This window comes from Phoxinus phoxinus (genome assembly GCF_949152265.1).
Source record: "Phoxinus phoxinus genome assembly, chromosome: 4".
In the NCBI taxonomy this organism is placed as follows: domain Eukaryota; kingdom Metazoa; phylum Chordata; class Actinopteri; order Cypriniformes; family Leuciscidae; genus Phoxinus; species Phoxinus phoxinus.
In genome coordinates, this window is record NC_136879.1 from 4,823,703 (window position 1) to 4,834,289 (window position 10,587).

The 10,587-nt window shown below is 40.0% G+C and overlaps 2 long non-coding RNA genes across 2 annotated transcripts; both read right to left on the reverse strand.

The window, feature by feature from the left end:
• Positions 1–1,408: 1,408 nt before the first annotated feature.
• Positions 1,409–3,267, reverse strand: LOC306997642. Its single transcript, XR_013797417.1, has 3 exons — positions 2,880–3,267; positions 2,289–2,362; positions 1,409–2,014 (listed from the first exon to the last, which is right to left on the reverse strand). It is a non-coding gene; the product is annotated as an uncharacterized lncRNA (long non-coding RNA).
• Positions 3,268–7,158: 3,891 nt separating this feature from the next.
• On the reverse strand, positions 7,159–9,017 carry LOC306997672. Its single transcript, XR_013797423.1, has 3 exons — positions 8,630–9,017; positions 8,039–8,112; positions 7,159–7,764 (listed from the first exon to the last, which is right to left on the reverse strand). It is a non-coding gene; the product is annotated as an uncharacterized lncRNA (long non-coding RNA).
• Between the last annotated feature and the right edge of the window lie 1,570 nt (positions 9,018–10,587).

A 10,587-nucleotide genomic window follows, 5' to 3' on the forward strand; every position in this document is an offset into this window, starting at 1 on the left:
GTGCAACTAATAGCGTCTTAAAGGTTGGCTTTTCGTGGCTCTGTGGCGCAATGGATAGCGCATTGGACTTCTAGGTTCTGAATGTAGGTATTCAAAGGTTGTGGGTTCGAGTCCCACCAGAGTCGTGCATACCCTCTTTTGCTCAGATGTCTTTGTGTTGAACAAGCATACGCTTAAACCTGGGATCCACAAACTGCTTCAGAAGCATACCCTTCGCGTTCTGCTTATTTCCCTTATTGGACTCACCCGACTCAAATCATAGAGTGCTCTACTAATTAGCTTAAGTCACCTATTTAAATAAGGGAGACAACAAGAATGGGTTGAAATCCACTGGCTTAGGCCAAAATCTGCAACCACCGATTGTTGGCCACCTACCTAGCAACAACAAATAAAATGCTTTCCATTTCTCCCAGCTAAAACAGCGTTTAGATGTATCGTAACTGGAAGTTCACAAAACATTTGAGAGACGAGTACTGAGAGTTTTGATCCAAATTGAAATGGTTTGAGATATTCCCTTGTCCCTGAACATAAGCCTGCACACCGTTCAGGTTTTAGAAATAAACCTCTAACTTCAAAGGGACCTATTCATGATGTAATCAGCTGTTCTCCTGACGTGCAAACTCTTTTAAACTTTGTATACAAAAGCATCGAACCAGGGACAGTACCTGGCGCTGTGGCTTAGTTGGTCAAAGCGCCTGTCTAGTAAACAGGAGATCCTGGGTTCGAATCCCAGCAGTGCCTAATCTGTGGCTTCTGGGAGTAGTCATTCAAACTTTTCAGATGTAAAAGCCTCGGCAGGAAAGACAATCTGGACTTCTCGGTTGCAAATCAAGGCTTTTAAAAGGTTGTTGGTTTTTGGGTCCCACCAGAGTCACGAATGGGGTCCCTTTGCATAGACGTCTCTGCCAGACTGACATTTGCCTTAAACCTGGGGTTTTCCCACTTTTTCAGAAGCCTACGCAGCACATTTGGCTGCGTTCCAAACCGCATACTCAATGAGTAGGTACTTAATTTCAATAAGTACTTACTTAACGAGCGCTAAAAGAGTAGGTACTTTATAGCCAAATCTCGTTAAGTATGAATGCGAACCGGACATCTGCCATGTTGACGTTATCATGTGACCTACGACGCGTTATCACAAGTGCAACAACTTAAAAGATTTAAACGACACGTTTAATTCATCTATCTGTAAATATCTTGATATTGATTAAACTTGCTCATTTTATGGTCTTTTTAAAGAAACTGCTGCCCATTTATTTTGAGAATACATTTAGGGTTGATTTAAGTTCTTATATTTAACCCTACTCATGTGACCCACCGTTTTATCCTTAACGATATTATTTATTTTTATTACGAAATCCCAAAATTGTCATCTCTAGAATATGTTGTTAATTTCTTTAGCCTATTTTATATCCAAACATTTTCATCCACAAGCAAAAGTGGCTTACCGTGACAAATACTGACCGATACTTAATTATATTACTTTTTACTGAAAAAAATCAATAAAACAAACAAAATGTAATGTATGTCATATGACATAGCTATGCATGAATACACTCTAGATGTGTATATTGTGAACATATCTACATTTTCATTCAAACAATTAATTAAATAATGATATTTGATTTACTGACAACAATGATAAATATTAATAAAGGAGTAAATTAATGAATGAAAGTCACCATCACATAATAAACAAATGCAAGTCAACACATGAAACAAAGCTTTATTCAAACTACAATCATGTATATAGGCTACAGGCACTGAACCACATCTACTGCCATCTCAACACAGCGGTTCCCATTCTGCGGCTTTATTCTGATGAACCAGCGGACCGCCAGAGGTGAGCCGTGCCGGAGTGCCGGAGTTTGTTGCGTGATGTGTTGCGCTTCACGATCTGAGGCAATAAGGGCCGGTGGAGTGATGGAGGGTCTCGTCCATGGCACGATCTCCAGGATTCAGCTCTGTGCTCCTCATCCTCAGTGCTCACACCAGTCTGCTGACATTTCAGATCCTACAAAAATGCACAAACATAACACAAAAGCAGTAGTTTTAACAGCACAATGTCATTTGATTTCAGTATTATTTAGCAGACAAGAACACTTTTTTTCCACAAATGCCGCCATCATCTTTCCTTGCAGGTCCTGCTCCACCACAACAGCTGAGCAGCAAATGCACAGAAATCAAGAATCAGAAAGGTGCTGTAATAACTCTGTTTGAAATTACAATAATTAAAATAAACTACAACTTAATATTTAAATTATTATTAATTTCTGTAGTATACTCACTCAAAGCCTTTGATGACAGCATCAGCTTCATGAGCCTCTCTCCACCGGATAAACACACATCTGTTCATCTGTCCCTGTAACATCCAGACAAGACTCTCATAACCTCTGTGATTTATGAGCTCAACACTACATTTACATGTTGAGGTTGTTTTAACTTTTTATCCAACATACATGTTCCTCAATTTATCAACAGTAATAATGGACAAATAAAATAGATAACTTATGTTTAGTTACTTTATAGATATGTTCTACATAATAGCACACATATCACTCAGATGGATATTTCATGTTGTGATGTGCTCTTCTGCAATACTTATAAAAGATGTTCCTGTCAGATGTAAATAGACGTTTAAAATAAGCGTCTTTAAGATGTTTATGGTTATGTAAATCCACGTTAGAGACGTAACTTACGTGTCCTTACTGCAGCTCCCGTCAGCTAGAGCTAACGTTATACATAATAAAACGTGTTTTTACAGCCAAATCACAATCATACTATACTGTCTAACTCCTTTACACCTTCAACAGTTAAAACGTTTACTCTATAGTAGTTTAACACATGCAATTTTAACACAAGGAACCGTGTTTACTCACATTTGAAACCCCGCGCGTCGCTGATCTCCGTGATGTTTGATAATGACGTATCCCCTCGCGTGGCCTCCTGGGATAGAAGAGTATCCACCGGTTGAGCACTCAAAAATCTGGCTGGAAGCAGTAAGCCATCCGGGAACTTCTCGCCTACTCTTTTATGAATACTGATGTTTCGAACGTACTGCTTCCTTCACGTACTGTTTTCGCCTACTATATAGTAGGAAAGTAGGCATATTGGAACGCACTTAAGTCCGAATCTCGCGATAATTAGTACGTCACCCAGGTAATTCTCGCCTACTCTTTTGGATTCATACATACTTTTTCGCTCGCCTACTCTTTTTCCCATACTAAATAGTAGGGAAGTATGCGGTTTGGAATGCAGCCTTTGTCTTGTTTTCCTTATTGGGCACACCCAAGTCAGATCATCGAGGATGTTACTAATCAGTCAATTATTTGATTCACCTGTTTTAAATGAGAGAGATAATAAAATTAAAAAACATATGTGGTGCAGATGCGCTTCAAGAATGGTTTGCAAGCCCCTGGCTTAGGCCCGAAATCTGCTACTACCTATTGATAAAGTCAAGCATATTGATATTTGTAAAAACAAAGTCTTTGCATATATGAAGCATAATACATGGATATATCTTTCTGGTTTTTGCCCTTTCGTATTACAAGAAAGCTCAGGAAACACTTTAGGCATGAGTATCGAGAGTGTAGAGCCAAAATTAAATGAGTTCAGACATTCCCTTGAGGCCTGAAAGCCCCTCGTGTTTTGGAAACGATCCTCTTAACTCTAAGGGACCTCTTTCATGACGTAATCAGCTATTTGCCTGATGCGCTACCTCTTTTAGACTTGTTTTGCTGACAAATTTTGAATAAATATGACAAAAAAATATGAATATATAATTCATGAAAATCTTTCTGGATGTTGGCTTTCAGATCAGCTGAAAGCATAGCAAAAATTGCTTTCCATTTCTCCTAGCTGAGACAGAGTTTAGATGGATTGTAACCGGAGGTTCCCCAAAAATCTCAGACACAAGTATTGAGAGTTTCAGATATTCCCTCTTTCCTCAACAGAGCCCTGAATGCCCCTCGGGTTTTGGAAATAATCCCACTAACCTCTTTCATGGTGGAATCAGCTATTTTCCTGACCTGCTACCTCTTTTAGACTTTTTATGCCGACGCATTGTAAAAGGTTTAGCACGTGGCGCTGTGGCTTAGTTGGTCAAAGCGCCTGTCTTGTAAACAGGAGATCCTGGGTTCGAATCCCAGCAGTGCCTATGCCACAGGATGTGGGCTCACTTAAACTTCTTACATATGGAAATATTTGCATGCTGAACAGTGTGAATCTGCACAAAAAGTGCAAATCTAAGAAGTCATGTGCAACTAATAGCGTCTTAAAGGTTGGCTTTTCGTGGCTCTGTGGCGCAATGGATAGCGCATTGGACTTCTAGGTTGTGAATGGAGGTATTCAAAGGTTGTGGGTTCGAGTCCCACCAGAGTCGTGCATACCCTCTTTTGCTCAGATGTCTTTGTGTTGAACAAGCATACGCTTAAACCTGGGATCCACAAACTGCTTCAGAAGCATACCCTTCGCGTTCTGCTTATTTCCCTTATTGGACTCACCCGACTCAAATCATAGAGTGCTCTACTAATTAGCTTAAGTCACCTATTTAAATAAGGGAGACAACAAGAATGGGTTGAAATCCACTGGCTTAGGCCAAAATCTGCAACTACCTATTGTTAGCCACCTATCTAGCAACAACAAATAAAATGCTTTCCATTTCTCCCAGCTAAAACAGCGTTTAGCTGTATCGTAACTGGAAGTTCACAAAACATTTGAGAGACGAGTACTGAGAGTTTTGATCCAAATTGAAATGGTTTGAGATATTCCCTTGTCCCTGAACAGAAGCCTGCACACCGTTCAGGTTTTAGAAATAAACCTCTAACTTCAAAGGGACCTATTCATGATGTAATCAGCTGTTCTCCTGACGTGCAAACTCTTTTAAACTTTGTATACAAAAGCATCGAACCAGGGACAGTACCTGGCGCTGTGGCTTAGTTGGTCAAAGCGCCTGTCTAGTAAACAGGAGATCCTGGGTTCGAATCCCAGCAGTGCCTAATCTGTGGCTTCTGGGAGTAGTCATTCAAACTTTTCAGATGTAAAAGCCTCGGCAGGAAAGACCATCTGGACTTCTCGGTTGCAAATGAAGGCTTTTAAAAGGTTGTTGGTTTTTGGGTCCCACCAGAGTCACGAATGGGGTCCCTTTGCATAGACGTCTCTGCCAGACTGACATTTGCCTTAAACCTGGGGTTTTCCCACTTTTTCAGAAGCCTACGCAGCACATTTGTCTTGTTTCAAATTTTGAATAAATATGACAAAAAAATATGAATATATAATTCATGAAAATCTTTCTGGATGTTGGCTTTCAGATCAGCTGAAAGCATAGCAAAAATTGCTTTCCATTTCTCCTAGCTGAGACAGAGTTTAGATGGATTGTAACCGGAGGTTCCCCAAAAATCTCAGACACAAGTATTGAGAGTTTCAGATATTCCCTCTTTCCTCAACAGAGCCCTGAATGCCCCTCGGGTTTTGGAAATAATCCCACTAACCTCTTTCATGGTGGAATCAGCTATTTTCCTGACCTGCTACCTCTTTTAGACTTTTTATGCCGACGCATTGTAAAAGGTTTAGCACGTGGCGCTGTGGCTTAGTTGGTCAAAGCGCCTGTCTTGTAAACAGGAGATCCTGGGTTCGAATCCCAGCAGTGCCTATGCCACAGGATGTGGGCTCACTTAAACTTCTTACATATGGAAATATTTGCATGCTAAACAGTGTGAATCTGCACAAAAAGTGCAAATCTAAGAAGTCATGTGCAACTAATAGCGTCTTAAAGTTTGGCTTTTCGTGGCTCTGTGGCGCAATGGATAGCGCATTGGACTTCTAGGTTCTGAATGGAGGTATTCAAAGGTTGTGGGTTCGAGTCCCACCAGAGTCGTGCATACCCTCTTTTGCTCAGATGTCTTTGTGTTGAACAAGCATACGCTTAAACCTGGGATCCACAAACTGCTTCAGAAGCATACCCTTCGCGTTCTGCTTATTTCCCTTATTGGACTCACCCGACTCAAATCATAGAGTGCTCTACTAATTAGCTTAAGTCACCTATTTAAATAAGGGAGACAACAAGAATGGGTTGAAATCCACTGGCTTAGGCCAAAATCTGCAACCACCGATTGTTGGCCACCTACCTAGCAACAACAAATAAAATGCTTTCCATTTCTCCCAGCTAAAACAGCGTTTAGATGTATCGTAACTGGAAGTTCACAAAACATTTGAGAGACGAGTACTGAGAGTTTTTATCCAAATTGAAATGGTTTGAGATATTCCCTTGTCCCTGAACATAAGCCTGCACACCGTTCAGGTTTTAGAAATAAACCTCTAACTTCAAAGGGACCTATTCATGATGTAATCAGCTGTTCTCCTGACGTGCAAACTCTTTTAAACTTTGTATACAAAAGCATCGAACCAGGGACAGTACCTGGCGCTGTGGCTTAGTTGGTCAAAGCGCCTGTCTAGTAAACAGGAGATCCTGGGTTCGAATCCCAGCAGTGCCTAATCTGTGGCTTCTGGGAGTAGTCATTCAAACTTTTCAGATGTAAAAGCCTCGGCAGGAAAGACAATCTGGACTTCTCGGTTGCAAATGAAGGCTTTTAAAAGGTTGTTGGTTTTTGGGTCCCACCAGAGTCACGAATGGGGTCCCTTTGCATAGACGTCTCTGCCAGACTGACATTTGCCTTAAACCTGGGGTTTTCCCACTTTTTCAGAAGCCTACGCAGCACATTTGGCTGCGTTCCAAACCGCATACTCAATGAGTAGGTACTTAATTTCAATAAGTACTTACTTAACGAGCGCTAAAAGAGTAGGTACTTTATAGCCAAATCTCGTTAAGTATGAATGCGAACCGGACATCTGCCATGTTGACGTTATCATGTGACCTACGACGCGTTATCACAAGTGCAACAACTTAAAAGATTTAAACGACACGTTTAATTCATCTATCTGTAAATATCTTGATATTGATTAAACTTGCTCATTTTATGGTCTTTTTAAAGAAACTGCTGCCCATTTATTTTGAGAATACATTTAGGGTTGATTTAAGTTCTTATATTTAACCCTACTCATGTGACCCACCGTTTTATCCTTAACGATATTATTTATTTTTATTACGAAATCCCAAAATTGTCATCTCTAGAATATGTTGTTAATTTCTTTAGCCTATTTTATATCCAAACATTTTCATCCACAAGCAAAAGTGGCTTACCGTGACAAATACTGACCGATACTTAATTATATTACTTTTTACTGAAAAAAATCAATAAAACAAACAAAATGTAATGTATGTCATATGACATAGCTATGCATGAATACACTCTAGATGTGTATATTGTGAACATATCTACATTTTCATTCAAACAATTAATTAAATAATGATATTTGATTTACTGACAACAATGATAAATATTAATAAAGGAGTAAATTAATGAATGAAAGTCACCATCACATAATAAACAAATGCAAGTCAACACATGAAACAAAGCTTTATTCAAACTACAATCATGTATATAGGCTACAGGCACTGAACCACATCTACTGCCATCTCAACACAGCGGTTCCCATTCTGCGGCTTTATTCTGATGAACCAGCGGACCGCCAGAGGTGAGCCGTGCCGGAGTGCCGGAGTTTGTTGCGTGATGTGTTGCGCTTCACGATCTGAGGCAATAAGGGCCGGTGGAGTGATGGAGGGTCTCGTCCATGGCACGATCTCCAGGATTCAGCTCTGTGCTCCTCATCCTCAGTGCTCACACCAGTCTGCTGACATTTCAGATCCTACAAAAATGCACAAACATAACACAAAAGCAGTAGTTTTAACAGCACAATGTCATTTGATTTCAGTATTATTTAGCAGACAAGAACACTTTTTTTCCACAAATGCCGCCATCATCTTTCCTTGCAGGTCCTGCTCCACCACAACAGCTGAGCAGCAAATGCACAGAAATCAAGAATCAGAAAGGTGCTGTAATAACTCTGTTTGAAATTACAATAATTAAAATAAACTACAACTTAATATTTAAATTATTATTAATTTCTGTAGTATACTCACTCAAAGCCTTTGATGACAGCATCAGCTTCATGAGCCTCTCTCCACCGGATAAACACACATCTGTTCATCTGTCCCTGTAACATCCAGACAAGACTCTCATAACCTCTGTGATTTATGAGCTCAACACTACATTTACATGTTGAGGTTGTTTTAACTTTTTATCCAACATACATGTTCCTCAATTTATCAACAGTAATAATGGACAAATAAAATAGATAACTTATGTTTAGTTACTTTATAGATATGTTCTACATAATAGCACACATATCACTCAGATGGATATTTCATGTTGTGATGTGCTCTTCTGCAATACTTATAAAAGATGTTCCTGTCAGATGTAAATAGACGTTTAAAATAAGCGTCTTTAAGATGTTTATGGTTATGTAAATCCACGTTAGAGACGTAACTTACGTGTCCTTACTGCAGCTCCCGTCAGCTAGAGCTAACGTTATACATAATAAAACGTGTTTTTACAGCCAAATCACAATCATACTATACTGTCTAACTCCTTTACACCTTCAACAGTTAAAACGTTTACTCTATAGTAGTTTAACACATGCAATTTTAACACAAGGAACCGTGTTTACTCACATTTGAAACCCCGCGCGTCGCTGATCTCCGTGATGTTTGATAATGACGTATCCCCTCGCGTGGCCTCCTGGGATAGAAGAGTATCCACCGGTTGAGCACTCAAAAATCTGGCTGGAAGCAGTAAGCCATCCGGGAACTTCTCGCCTACTCTTTTATGAATACTGATGTTTCGAACGTACTGCTTCCTTCACGTACTGTTTTCGCCTACTATATAGTAGGAAAGTAGGCATATTGGAACGCACTTAAGTCCGAATCTCGCGATAATTAGTACGTCACCCAGGTAATTCTCGCCTACTCTTTTGGATTCATACATACTTTTTCGCTCGCCTACTCTTTTTCCCATACTAAATAGTAGGGAAGTATGCGGTTTGGAATGCAGCCTTTGTCTTGTTTTCCTTATTGGGCACACCCAAGTCAGATCATCGAGGATGTTACTAATCAGTCAATTATTTGATTCACCTGTTTTAAATGAGAGAGATAATAAAATTAAAAAACATATGTGGTGCAGATGCGCTTCAAGAATGGTTTGCAAGCCCCTGGCTTAGGCCCGAAATCTGCTACTACCTATTGATAAAGTCAAGCATATTGATATTTGTAAAAACAAAGTCTTTGCATATATGAAGCATAATACATGGATATATCTTTCTGGTTTTTGCCCTTTCGTATTACAAGAAAGCTCAGGAAACACTTTAGGCATGAGTATCGAGAGTGTAGAGCCAAAATTAAATGAGTTCAGACATTCCCTTGAGGCCTGAAAGCCCCTCGTGTTTTGGAAACGATCCTCTTAACTCTAAGGGACCTCTTTCATGACGTAATCAGCTATTTGCCTGATGCGCTACCTCTTTTAGACTTGTTTTGCTGACAAATTTTGAATAAATATGACAAAAAAATATGAATATATAATTCATGAAAATCTTTCTGGATGTTGGCTTTCAGATCAGCTGAAAGCATAGCAAAAATTGCTTTCCATTTCTCCTAGCTGAGACAGAGTTTAGATGGATTGTAACCGGAGGTTCCCCAAAAATCTCAGACACAAGTATTGAGAGTTTCAGATATTCCCTCTTTCCTCAACAGAGCCCTGAATGCCCCTCGGGTTTTGGAAATAATCCCACTAACCTCTTTCATGGTGGAATCAGCTATTTTCCTGACCTGCTACCTCTTTTAGACTTTTTATGCCGACGCATTGTAAAAGGTTTAGCACGTGGCGCTGTGGCTTAGTTGGTCAAAGCGCCTGTCTTGTAAACAGGAGATCCTGGGTTCGAATCCCAGCAGTGCCTATGCCACAGGATGTGGGCTCACTTAAACTTCTTACATATGGAAATATTTGCATGCTGAACAGTGTGAATCTGCACAAAAAGTGCAAATCTAAGAAGTCATGTGCAACTAATAGCGTCTTAAAGGTTGGCTTTTCGTGGCTCTGTGGCGCAATGGATAGCGCATTGGACTTCTAGGTTGTGAATGGAGGTATTCAAAGGTTGTGGGTTCGAGTCCCACCAGAGTCGTGCATACCCTCTTTTGCTCAGATGTCTTTGTGTTGAACAAGCATACGCTTAAACCTGGGATCCACAAACTGCTTCAGAAGCATACCCTTCGCGTTCTGCTTATTTCCCTTATTGGACTCACCCGACTCAAATCATAGAGTGCTCTACTAATTAGCTTAAGTCACCTATTTAAATAAGGGAGACAACAAGAATGGGTTGAAATCCACTGGCTTAGGCCAAAATCTGCAACTACCTATTGTTAGCCACCTATCTAGCAACAACAAATAAAATGCTTTCCATTTCTCCCAGCTAAAACAGCGTTTAGCTGTATCGTAACTGGAAGTTCACAAAACATTTGAGAGACGAGTACTGAGAGTTTTGATCCAAATTGAAATGGTTTGAGATATTCCCTTGTCCCTGAACAGAAGCCTGCACACCGTTCAGGTTTTAGAAATAAACCTCTAACTTCAAAGGGAC